Consider the following 12,625-nt stretch of genomic DNA (forward strand, 5'->3'; position numbering starts at 1 on the left):
TACACACATATATGCGTGCAGACACACACACACGCATACACATCCCACACATGCACATCACTTTTTTGCACACTTTACCTGAAAGAAAAATTTCACTAAACAATTCCCACCCTTGCAGCATGATACCTTATTTCCTATTTCTATTTTCTATTTTCTTCTACTTTTATTTCATTTTAATGGTTCTTCTTAAATGTGTGAAAAAGACAAAGATCAAACTTCACAATTCTGAGTTTGCAGCCTTTCTCCAAACAGGTTAAATGCCCTTGGCATAGGTTTCTGCTACCTAAACTTCTGTCACTTTCCTACTCAGTCTCCTCATACACCCAGGCCTCTGTGATTGAAGCTGGCATTTCAGATGCAGGTTTATATGTAGCTTTCCCCTTGCATACCCTCTATGCATGAGTGTGCGTGTGTACTTTACTAAATAAATGTTAGTAAAGACTCACTCTTACTAAGTTTTTCAGGAGCACATTAATCTTGCCCTCCAAGGAATATCTTATGATTGCTAACAAATAGCTCATTTTCTAGAATATGACAAGTAGCCATGTGCTTTACCCTATTTTATTTGGGTTATCTGTGTGTCTCAGTCCCTTTGTGCTTCTATAACAAAATACCATGGATGGGTAATGTATAAATAATAGAAATTTATTTCTTACAGTTCTGAGAAGACCAAGACCAATATGTCAGCACATGTGATGTCTGGTAAGGGCTTTGTCTCTTCTTCAAGTATGACATATTGTTGCTGCAACCTCTGGATGGGATAAAAGCTGTGTCCTCACATGGCAGAAGGGACAGACTACCTGGGTGGTTTTTTGGAGCCTTTTTTCTAAGGGCTTTAACCCCATTCAGAAAGGTAGAGCCCTATGACTACATCAGGTCCAAAAAGGCCCAGCCCAGTACTATCACAATGAGGAATGAATTCCAACAAGAGATTTGGCAGGGCACACATACTCAAACCAAAGCACCATAAAAACATGAAACAGATCAAATGAGTATTGTTTTCTGATTTTATAAATGTAAAACTAAGGCACGTGGAAATTAAGCAATTTCCTCAAATAGCACAGCCAGTGAATAACATTCTATCTACTGATAGAATCCGCACCAAGGTGGCAAGAAAAGATATGTAAAAGATATTTTATCACTTTGTCTCCATGTAAGTATCTATCTCAGCCCCTCCTTTATCTGTCCTACTTTCATTTTTCTAGAGACTATCACTTTTGACCAGGTTGTTCTTCAGTGAAGGGACAGGAGGAGAAGTCAATATGTGTGTGTGTTACCTGATCAGCCCCCTTTCCCATATCAGCCACCCCCTTTGTTGGCTCACCTTCATTCTTTTCTTGCTCACCCTTCATCTTGCTTCATCATGTGGTACCCCACATCAGTTCTGCCCTGCTTCCTTCACAATTTTCTCTTCCTTTGCAATTTTGTTTCTATTCTCATCGGTCTGCTTTATTTATGGAACCATAGTCAAGAACACCACTTTCCAGTACCAAAGATGGTTCAAGTTCACTGCACACCATCACTGACTTATAACTTATGTGTTAGTGCCCACACGGAATTTTCAAGATGTCAAAGAAGTAAGAAATGCCATATAGACTATTGGGGTGGTTCAATCAAGACCAATTGGGATGGCAGGGAAACTATTAAGTGAATTATCCTGAGGTACTCTCTGCCCTTTTCCCTATTCCTACCTATGATATCTAATCTTCCTGCTTCCCTACTGAGCATAGATCTGGGCCGTGGGGTTTCTAGTTTTCTCCATTAGAAGGGCCTCCCCTGAGGAGAGTTTATTGCCACACATGTAGCACTGTCTTCAGGAAATAAGACAAAGCCTGATGTTCAACTCCATGCTCTTGCTAGCTGAATACATCCTAGAATTTAATTTTCTCAACTCTTTTATACTTGCCACCCTGGCTTTGTAGTACCACAAGATGCCACCAATTATCTTGAGGAGAAATAAGAACACAACAAAGCAATGTTAATTTTAACATGTAAAGTCATGAAGTGTTTTCAGGAGAAAAAAGTAATGTCACCAAATCAACTTGTATTAGTACACTGCAATTTGAAACTGTTTTTTAAAGGACTGTGACTTTAGCATTTGTAAACTAGGTGTGTTAGCTATGCATCACTATGACCAAAATACCTGAGAAAAATTATGTAAAGGAGGAAAAATTTATTTTGGCATGGAGGTTCCATTCCATGATTGGCTGTTCCATTTCTTTTAGGCCTATGGTGAAGCAGAAAGACATGGCAGAGGAAAGTTACTCACCTCGTGGCAGCCGGAAAGCAGAAATAAAGGGGCAAGGGACAAGATATAGTCCCCAAGATCACATGCCCATGACTTACTTCTTCAAATAAGTCCAACATTCCAATAGCCCATTCAGCTATGGAGCCATTGGCAGCGTAATTCATTAAAGAAATTAGTGCCTTCATGATCCAAACACTTTCCAAAAGCCCGTCAGGGGGCCTTTGGGGCAATTTTAGATCCAAACCTTAGCACGAGGGAATGTTGTATGATAAATCTGAACATACGTTAGTAATATAAAGTAAAGATATCTATGCATAGAAAATACACAGGCTGAGTACTAATACATACATATATATATATATATATATATATATATATATATATGCACTTCTTTCTTTCAAGTGTCAGGAAGCTTTGTCAGTGTTCATATTTACATAATTGAGGGACTGATTAATAACTTCTTTAATCCCCCAAATGGAAAAAAATGATTTCCCAGGTTTTGATTTCTAAATGGTTTCATGGTCTGAGATGCAAGCTTGCATTCTTGGGTAGGCTTCTTCCCTAGTATTATGCCAACTCATTCTTCCACAGGGAAGAATGAAATTCTGTTATTTACAAGAAAATGGATGAATCTGGAGACCCTCATGTTGAGTGAAATAAGCCACATTCAGAAAGGCAAATATCATATTTTCTCCCTTATGTGTGGAATCTAAAAAAAAAAATGACAAGAAAGTATAAGGGAGACTACTACTAGACAAGAAGAAGAGAGTAAGGGGGAAAGAGGTATAAGGGTAGGTAGTAGAGGGGGATGGATATGAACAGCATATACACATTGAACTCTTCCCAAATATGTGAAACTAGGAGGGAGGGAAGGGCAAGGTAGCAGATGGGGTGCTGAAAATGATCAAAGTATTTTATGTACATGTAGAAATCTGTCAAAATGAAACTCACTAATCTGTATGACCAATAAAAAAAAGAGGGGAGACAAAATCAGACCAGGCTAGAGGAAACTGAGTCTAGTTAGCCAAGCGATCTCAACGTGATCTAGAGCATAGTCACTCTTCTTAAATAAACAAAGCCACAATGAAAACTTCACAGCCTGCCTCTGGTCTGAGCATATACAAACCAAAGATTTTCTTCTCGAAGATCGTAAATTTTAAGATAAGGAATCAAAACAAAACAACAGCATCAAGAAAACCCTTAATCTTCTCTTGTATCCTGTTGCAATTTATGTCTCATGCATTCAGTAGATCACAGTGACTAAGGATTGGGCTTTGAATAAAGATAGACTGAACTAATTTTGCTCCCTGGTTCCTGAATTTATTGATAGTCTCTGTCTCTGTCCCTCTCTCTCTCTCTCTCTCTCTCTCTCTGTGTGTGTGTGTGTGTGTGTGTGTATGTGTGTGTGTGTCTGTCCCTCTGTCTGTCTTTATCTTTCTCTAAATCATAGTTTCTCCATTTTAAAAATGTAGATGAGAAACTCTAATTTGAGAACTATTGTGAAATAGAAATGAGTTTGTGTACTTTTGGCTCCTAGTATACATAAAGATTTAATAAATGGAAGTTCCAATTCTTTTCCTCTGTGAAAAAAAGAATGTATGAAAGCAATATTCATTAACCTCTTTCAAATACTAGAAATCATCTTACATCCTGCAGTCTTTGGTCTTTTTCTTTAGACCAAACATACTTCACTCCTTTAATTATCCTTATACAATTTGCATCATTGCTAACACTTTTGTGTATCCTTATTCTTGATCCTGTTATAGTGGCAAGTGTGTAGTTCATAGAAGATTTATTCTGGCTCCTCTACTACAATGTTAGTTTTAGGCAAGTGTCTAGTTCTTGCTATGGTTTGACTACATCCCCAACATTTATATGGTGGAAGTGTAATCCCCATTATGACAGGGTTGAGAGGTGGGACCTCTACGAGGTGATTAGGTCTTGAGGACTCTGTCCTCATGAATGGATTAGTGCTGGTATCATGGGACTGGGTTCATTATCTTGGGAGTGGGATCCTGATCAAAGAATGAGTTTAGCCCCCTTCACTTCTTTCCCCTTTGCTCTCTTGCCTTTCTGCCTTTTACCTTAGGATGAGTAAGACAGCTCTCTGTTTTCTTAAATTTTTGGTTTGTTTTCTTTTTGTGATGCAAGGTATCACTATGTAGTTCAGGCTAGCCTTGAACCCACTATGTAGTCTGAGCTGGCCTTGAAATTGCAGCAACCCTCCTGCCTCAGCCTTCCAAGGGCTGAGATTATAGGCCAGCATCACCACACCTGGCTCTAACTCTCTTTTTTTATCCATAAAACATGGATAACTGGAAAGAAGAATAGAATAGGAAAGTAAGTTAAAGTGTTTTTTTTTTAACCAGTAAATGTCTCTGTAATTTTTAGTAGGGATTAATATTAATATAAACATTTATTTAATAGAACTTGCAGTGCTAGAAAAATGTTCATATAGATAATGCTTTCTTTTTAAAAATTTTATTGGTACATTTTAGGTATACGATACCCTCATCCTTGGAGATTTGTACCTTGGTTTCTTGAAACACTATTTGCAAACAGTATTTGAATTGTGAGCCTCTTTCTTAAAACTATTTAATAATCTTATAAATCACCTTTGTACATTTTTAAAATTACTTTAGGCATTTGTGCCTAGTAAGAGGTAAGAGAATAGTTTTAAGGGAAAATGCACATATATGCATTAAGATCATTATACTGTTAAATAATTCAATATAAAGTTTAATTAAAATAGAGTAGAAATCATAATTCATAAAGCAAAACTTTTCCTTTGTCATTTAAGAATGATATATTTATTGGTTTATTTTAAATTAATTATTTAAGAAAAATGTATAATTTATCAACAAATGAAATTCAAAAGTTACATAAATATTTGATTTGATGATTAAATAGACAAACTCTGGATTACAATTGAACAATGTATCACGATGCTTAAAATTGGTAAGGATCATTTTGATGGCTTAACAGTCAGAATTCTTGCATTTTTTATTTAAAAACTCAATTTGCTTTTTTTGTAGAATTTGGAGGTTTGTTGCTAAATGAAAACAGATAGCCACTTCTTTTTGCAATTGTGGGTGTGTAAACAAGAGCTAGTAGATGTGGATGGTCATTATTGTCAATAAATGAAAAGTCATATTTATATAATTTTCACCACTTAACTTTTTCACACCGTCATTGGGGATCCTAGAGTAATCTTGATGTGCAAATTTAAATTTTGGACCAAATGGACACAGCTTCATGGCTCTCACAAAGGTCATCTTTAGGCTCACCCACAGAGCTGTTATCTTTTCTGTGCTTCTCACTAATCAATATTTCAACATTAAGGTGCTTTATATGTCCTCCTTTACCCACTCATCCATTATTAAATTTAGTTAAACAATATTTGACTCAAAAAAATAACAGTTTGAAACTTTACAAAGATCTCCTTGAGAATTTTATAGGCAACTGATCATTTGAGTGAACACTGAGTGGGCTCATATGATTTCCATTAATTATTATACATATTAATATCATAAATGTTACTGTGAACATAGATAATCTCAAGCACTTCTCATATATATAATATATATTCCTTGGTCTTGGTTACTATCTTGTTGCTGAGACAAAACACCTGACACCTCCAAGTTGAAGGAGGAAAGGTTTATTTTGACTCACAGTTTGTAGAGGTTTCAGTCCATAGTTGGCTGTCTTCAAGACAGGGAGGAACAGCAGAGGGACATCAGAGAGGAGAAACAGTCCATGGCAGAAAGGGAAAGGAGGCGAATCAAAGCAACAGCATCATGCCTGCTTTCCCTTTTTTATCTCATCCAGGCTACAACTCTTTTTGGTTGGTGCCACCCACACTCCGGGTAGGCCTTCCTATTTATCCAGACCCAGATAAATCAATCAGTGGACAAATCCAGTACCATACGCTTTTAATCCATATTCACACACCCTAGATCTATCCACCTCCAAAAGCTCCACCTGTGAGCATATGAGGCTTTAGGGTACATCTGGATTCAAGCCATAACATATAATAGATAATATAATTTTATCTTTGAATCATTTTGAGATACAAATGGAAACCAATACTCTATCAGTAAGGCTGGGCTAGGTTATGCTACTATAACAAAAAGTCCCAAATTCCCCGTGATTTAATGTACATAAAAATTATTTCCTACACATAGTAGATGGAAAATGCAGGTAAGCAGGGGTCTCCCCTCCTGGATTTTACTTAGCAGTTGTTTTGTAATCACTACAGCAGAGTGGTGGGAGTATGGTACTCATTGGCTTTTAAAACTGGCAACTGGAAAAACACAAGTTTTTTCTGCTCACATTTTATTGGCCAAAGCAAGTTACAAGGCTACTTCAAGGAGTCAGGAAAATGTAAACCCATCATATTCCTAAAATAGTGGTAACTATCTTAGATTCAACAGACAGAAAACTCCATAAGTTGAGATTGGAAAATGCTACTCTGAAGGACCACTGTTCCCAATCTGACAATTTTGGGCAGTGCTGTGTTGGCATTTCATAGTCATCAATTATTTTGGGCTCCCTGCTTCTCCTTTAACATTTAACAATACCTAACATCAGCAAGTGCATCCTAACTTTTCCAAGCTTCTTAACCTGCTTTTAAAGAGTGTGCACTGTAATGAGGATCCCAGCTATAAACTCAAATCATTAAAATTGAAAACTGAGCTGTCAATACAGATATGACCCACTTGCCTAAACTTTTCTAGCAATCATTGGATGTCTTTGCCTGTTTGTCTAATACAACCTGTCCCAAGAGACATTGTTAAAAAGTATTTGACATTCAAGCTTATTGTTATGAACTATTTTCTATTTTCCTGGCATGTTGAAACTAACCGTACATTCATACCACATATGTAACTTATATAGAGTTCAAAAGCAGCAGAACTAATCAATGGTGTTAGAAATCAGGATAATTCTTATATTTAAAGAGGAGAGAGAGAGATAAGAGAATTCTGCTTTGATGTGAATGCTGATTACATAAGTGTGTTCACCTTATTAAAAGGCATTAAGTTGTAGTCTTATTTGTGTGCTTTTCTGTATGATATATTTCGATACAAACTTAACTTTTAAAGAACTAACAGAATTTCTATGATAGTTCTATAATTTCTAAGGCAGGATTTCATTTCACAGGGAACACACAAGAGAAATGCCTGTTCCCCTTCCTTTGCTGCTGCTTTTTTGTTTGCCCTCCTCCACTGCTCTATACAGATGTTTTCCTAATACTTACACTAATCCATTTTGTGTTCACATGGGAGTGTGAGATGTGAAGAAAAACTCTTGCAGAGTGTTCAGACTCACCCAATTATGCCATCCCCAGAGGCTTTATACTCTCTCATCAGTGCACATAAAACCTCGGCAAATTTGGAAACTCCCCTAGCTGAACTCTTCTAACTCTTGTGCCGTTGTGTCTACACCAGATAAATTTGTGCTTGTTTCTCATCTATCCCTGAACATGCCTGACTCCCCTTAGATCTTGGGCCAATTGCTTGCTTTGCAAAGTCAGCTTGCCAATGGCTCAGGAAACATGACTTTGCAGTTTCCTCAGCTTTTTCTCATTATACAAAAAGGTGGGAGCAGCATTCTTTTCCAGCTCTCAATATCACCAAGCTCTTTGTCATTTTAAATCTTGACATTGTGGAAGAGACAGGTCAATGGTCTTGGAGAATATCCCTCTTGTTGTTTCCTCGTGACTATATTCAAGTTATTCTTTTCATGCAGAAATACCGTAGAAGTGATGGCATATCCTGCTGAATGTGTGGTATCAGGTGGCGCAGGAAGTGTTAACTTGGACCATCTGATTAAGGTGAAGTCTTCAAGGGTCTCCATGGTGAAGTAACTCCGTTTCCCTTGGCAATTGATGACCAGTTTGGAAAACCAACTCTTCCTCAACAAATATGTGTCCCCCTTTTTTTGCTTAAATTCTTTTATTGGTACATTTTAGGTAAAAAATACATTTACATTTATCATTGGGTGCTTGTGCCTGTACATGATGTATCTTGGTTCTTATTTTTTCCCCATTCCCTGGGCACCCTTCCCTATTAACACAGACTTTGTTTCTATTTTTTTATTTTCTCATAATTTTTCCTTTCACTTCTTTCCTTTCCCCTTCCCCTCCCATTTCACCTACCCATTTGGACATTTTCTTCCTATTTCAAATTATCAATTATTCGTTTTAATCATTTTAATCCTTATTTACACTTTCAGTTTCTCACACTACAGAAACTATTTGGTATTTACACATGTGTGTCCTATTTATTTCACTTACGAGTGTGGCCTCAATATGCATCCATTTAGCTATAAATCTCTCTAGTTTGTCATTCTTTATGGCTGAGTAGTACTCCATTTTATTAGAAAACCACATCTTCTTTATCCAGTTTTCAATTGATGGGCACTTGAACTGTTTCCAAGCTTTAGCTATTATGAACTGTGCCGCTATAAACATGGGTGCACATATATCACTGTGGTATGATTCTTTCAATTCTTTTGGGAAGATACACAGCAGGGGAGTAGCTGGGTCAAATGGGACCTCTAGCCCTAGTTCTTCGAGGTATCTCCATACTGATTTCCACAGTGGTTGCACCAGTCTGCACTCCCATCAACAATGGAGAAGTGTTCCTTTCTCCCCACAACCCCGCCATTGATTTCTTGATAGCAGCCATTCTTTCTGGGGTGAGGTGGAATCTCAGCGTTGTTTTCATCTGCATCTCTCGAATAACGAGTTATGTTGAACATTTTTTCATGTTTATTTGCTGCTTTTACTTCTTTGTCTGAGAAATGTCTGTTCAATTCAGATGCCCATTTTTGAATTGGGTCTTTGAATTTGGGGGGTCTGATTTTTTTCAGTTCATTATATATTCTAGATAGAACTCCTTCGACTGGGGTACAGCTGCTAAAAACTTTTTGTAGTTTGTCTACAAATCACATTGTAGTTTGTCTCTTAGCTCTGTTGGTGATTTCTCTTGCAGTGCAGAAGCTTTTTAATAAGATGAGATCCCAGTTGTTGATTCTTTCTGCTACTTCCCGTGATACTGAGGTTTTGTTCATAAAGTCTTTTCCTATGCCAATGTCTTCAAGAGTTCAATCTAGGGACCGGGGAAGATGGAACTAGCTGACACAGGCTGTTTTTCCACTGCAGCTGGTCTTTGGGGCCTTGACACAGAAACCTCCATCCAGCAGGGCAGGATGGCCATGTCCCAGGAATCACTGAGCTTCAGGGATGTGTTTTTGGACTTCACCTGGAGGACTGGCAGCAGCTGGACTCAGCTCAGAAGAACCTCTACAGGGATGTCATGCTTGAGAACTACAGCCACCTGGTGTCTGTGGGGTATCTAGTTGGCCAACCAGATGCAATCAGCTTGGGATGAAGAGAAGAGGCCTGGGGGGCAGACAGAGGAACCCAGATGAGGAGTTGTCCAGGTGAGCACACACCAGAAGTCTGGCAAGTTGTTGGGTGGATAGATAACGACAAGGAAAGCCAAGACAACCCCCTGTGACAAGCTGCATTCAGAGACAAGGAAATACTGAAGGATGAAAGGGGCTATGAATGCAGAACATGCAGAAAAATCATGTATCTGAGCACAGACTTTGTCTATATAAGACAAAGCCTCCCTAAATATTATTCATGGAGAAGGTACTCAACATAATTTAAACTTTCTTATTTAAAACAAAAGCTACGTAAGAAAGATAATGGGTGTAAGTAATATTGAAAATTATGCCTGCACTCTAATCTTGATAAAGCTAAGCCTGCAGAGAAATTCTTTGAAACCCATCAACAAGGAAAAACTCTCCACCATAAGGAAGCTTTTAATAAAAGGTAGAGAATTCAAGCTGGAGAGAAACTCTATGATTGTGGAAAGATACTTATCCAGAAAGCATGCCTTGTGCATCAAAGAAGTCACACAGGAGAGAACCTTTATGAAAGCTGTGAATTTGCAAAAGCCTTCAGCCAAAAGTCAACCTTGGAACACACAGAACTGAAAAGCACTATGAATGCAGTGAATGTGGGAAAATCTTTATCCAGAAGGTACCACTCATTAAACATTAAAAGATTCATACAGGGGAGAGACTTTAAAAGTTTTAAATGTGGAAAATCTTCCAGTGTAAAATCAACTCTCATTGTACAACTCAGAACTCCCACAGGAGAGAAGTCCTGTGAATGCAGAGATTGTGGCAAAGCCTTCAAGGGAAAGACCTCCCATTAAGCATCAAAGAAGTCATTTAGGAGATAAAATGTAAAACCCATGAATAAACCTTTAAATGAGAGAACTGTCCATTAGTTATATGTTGTCATAGTGTGCATCCAAGAATTCATTCAAAATAATTTTGTAAACCATGAATCAGCCTTCAAAAAATTGCTCAGCCTTCATTAGATTTAGGAAAGCTTAACATTATAATATTCAAAACATGGAATAAACATGGTAAATTCTTCACTCAAAAAGAAAAGAGTTCAATCTGACTTATCTTCCAGCAAGTTTAGTGTTTCTGTCTTAATACTTACATCTTTAATCCATTTTGATCTTAGTTTAGTGCATGGTGATAAATATTGGTCTAGTTTTAATCTTTGGCAGGTTGAAATCCAGTTTTTCCAATGCCATTTAATAGGCTGTCTTTCCTTCAATGAGGGTGGTTGGCTCCCTTATCAAAGATGAGGTGGATGAGTATGTCTGGAGTTGTTTCTGCATCTTCTAATCTATTCCACTGATTCTCCAGTCTGTTTCTTTACCACAACCATACTGTTTTTATCACAGTAGTTTTGTAGTATAGTTTCAAGTTGGGGATTGTGATACCCCCTGCCGTGACTCTGTTGCTTAGTATTGCTTTTGCTATTCTAGGTCTCTTCTGATTCCAAATGAATGTTTGCATTGTTTTCTCTACTTCTGTGAAGTATATTGTTGGAATTTCAATCGGCATTGCATTAAATCTATATAGTAGTTTTGGAAGTATGGCCATTTTCACTATATTGGTTCTTCCTACCCAGGAGCAAGGGATGTCTTTCCGTTTTCTTATATCCTCCTCGATCTCCTTTTTCAGAGTGCTGTAGTTTCCAGTGTAGAGGTATTTTGCTTCCTTTGTTAGATTGATTCCTAGGTATTTCATTTTTTTTGGATCCTATTGTGAAAGGAATTGTTTCCCTAATTTCTCTCTCAGTGAGTCTGCTATTTGTGTATAAAAAGGCTATTGTTTTTTTAAATGTTGACCTTATATCCAGCTACTCTACCAAATCTGTCAATTAAGTATGGAAGTCTTTTGGCCGACTTTTTGGGTCTTCTATGTAAAGTATCATATCATCAGCAAATAATGAGAGTTTAACTTCTTCCTTTCCTATCTTTATGCCTTTCTCTTTTCTAATTGCTGTGGCTAATGTTTCCAGAACTATATTGAACAAGAGTGGTGATAGTGGGCATCCTTGTCTTGTTCCTAATTTTAGCATGAAAATTTTCAGTTTTTGGCCATTTAGTATGATGTTGGCTATTGGTTTTTCATAGATAGCCTTAATCAGGTTGAGATAAAGACCTTCTATTCCAATTTTCTGTAGGGTTTTTATCATGAATGGTGTTGGATTTTGTCGACTGTCTTTTCTGCATCTATTGAGATGATCATATGGTTTTTATCCTTGACTCTGTTAATACAGTGTATTACATTTATTTATTTACGAATGTTGAACCATCCTTGCATCCCTGGGATAAATCCAACTTGGTCAGGGTGTATGATCTTCTTGATGACCTTCTGTATTCTGTTTGCCATTGTATTTTTGAGGATTTTTGCATCTATGTGCATTAGGGAGATTGGCCTATAGTTCTCTTTTTGGGTTGGATCTTTCCCAGGTTTTGGAATCAAAGTAACACTTGCTTCCAGGAATGAATTTGGAAGTATTGCTTCCCTTTCAATTTCATTGATGATTTTAAAGAGTAATGGTGACAGCTCTTCTCTAAATATCTTCTAGAATGGAGCAGTGAAGCCATCAGGACCTGGGCTTTTCTTTGTTGGTAAATTTTTAATTACTTTTTCTATTTCACTCATTGTTATTGGGGTGTTGAGAATTTCTATATCTTCTTCATTTAACTTTGGCAATTCATATGTATCTAGGAATCTGTCCATTTCTTCTGTGTTTTCCATTTTATTAGAGTACAGGTTCATGGGCCAGGGATTTAGCTCAGTGGTTCCGTTGCCTGTCTCACAAGCACAAGGTCCCAAGTTCAATCCCTGGTGCCAAAAAAAACCCCAAAACAAAACTGTGAGCTAGAGTACAGGTTCTTGAGGTAGGTGTTGATGATCCTCTGGATTTCTGCTTAATCTGTTGTGACAGCCTTTTTCGTTCTCAATTGCATGAATTTGAGCCTTTTCTTT

At 37.4% G+C, this 12,625-nt stretch overlaps 1 pseudogene; it reads left to right on the forward strand.

Moving 5' to 3' along the window:
- The first annotated feature begins 9,391 nt into the window (after window positions 1–9,391).
- LOC101722922 (KRAB domain-containing protein 4 pseudogene) lies at window positions 9,392–10,349 on the forward strand (annotated as a pseudogene).
- Window positions 10,350–12,625: the final 2,276 nt, after the last annotated feature.

The sequence above is a fragment of the Heterocephalus glaber genome, unplaced genomic scaffold, assembly GCF_053883595.1.
Source record: "Heterocephalus glaber isolate CG9 unplaced genomic scaffold, H.glaber_assembly_v1.0 deba00001594, whole genome shotgun sequence".
NCBI lineage: Eukaryota > Metazoa > Chordata > Mammalia > Rodentia > Bathyergidae > Heterocephalus > Heterocephalus glaber.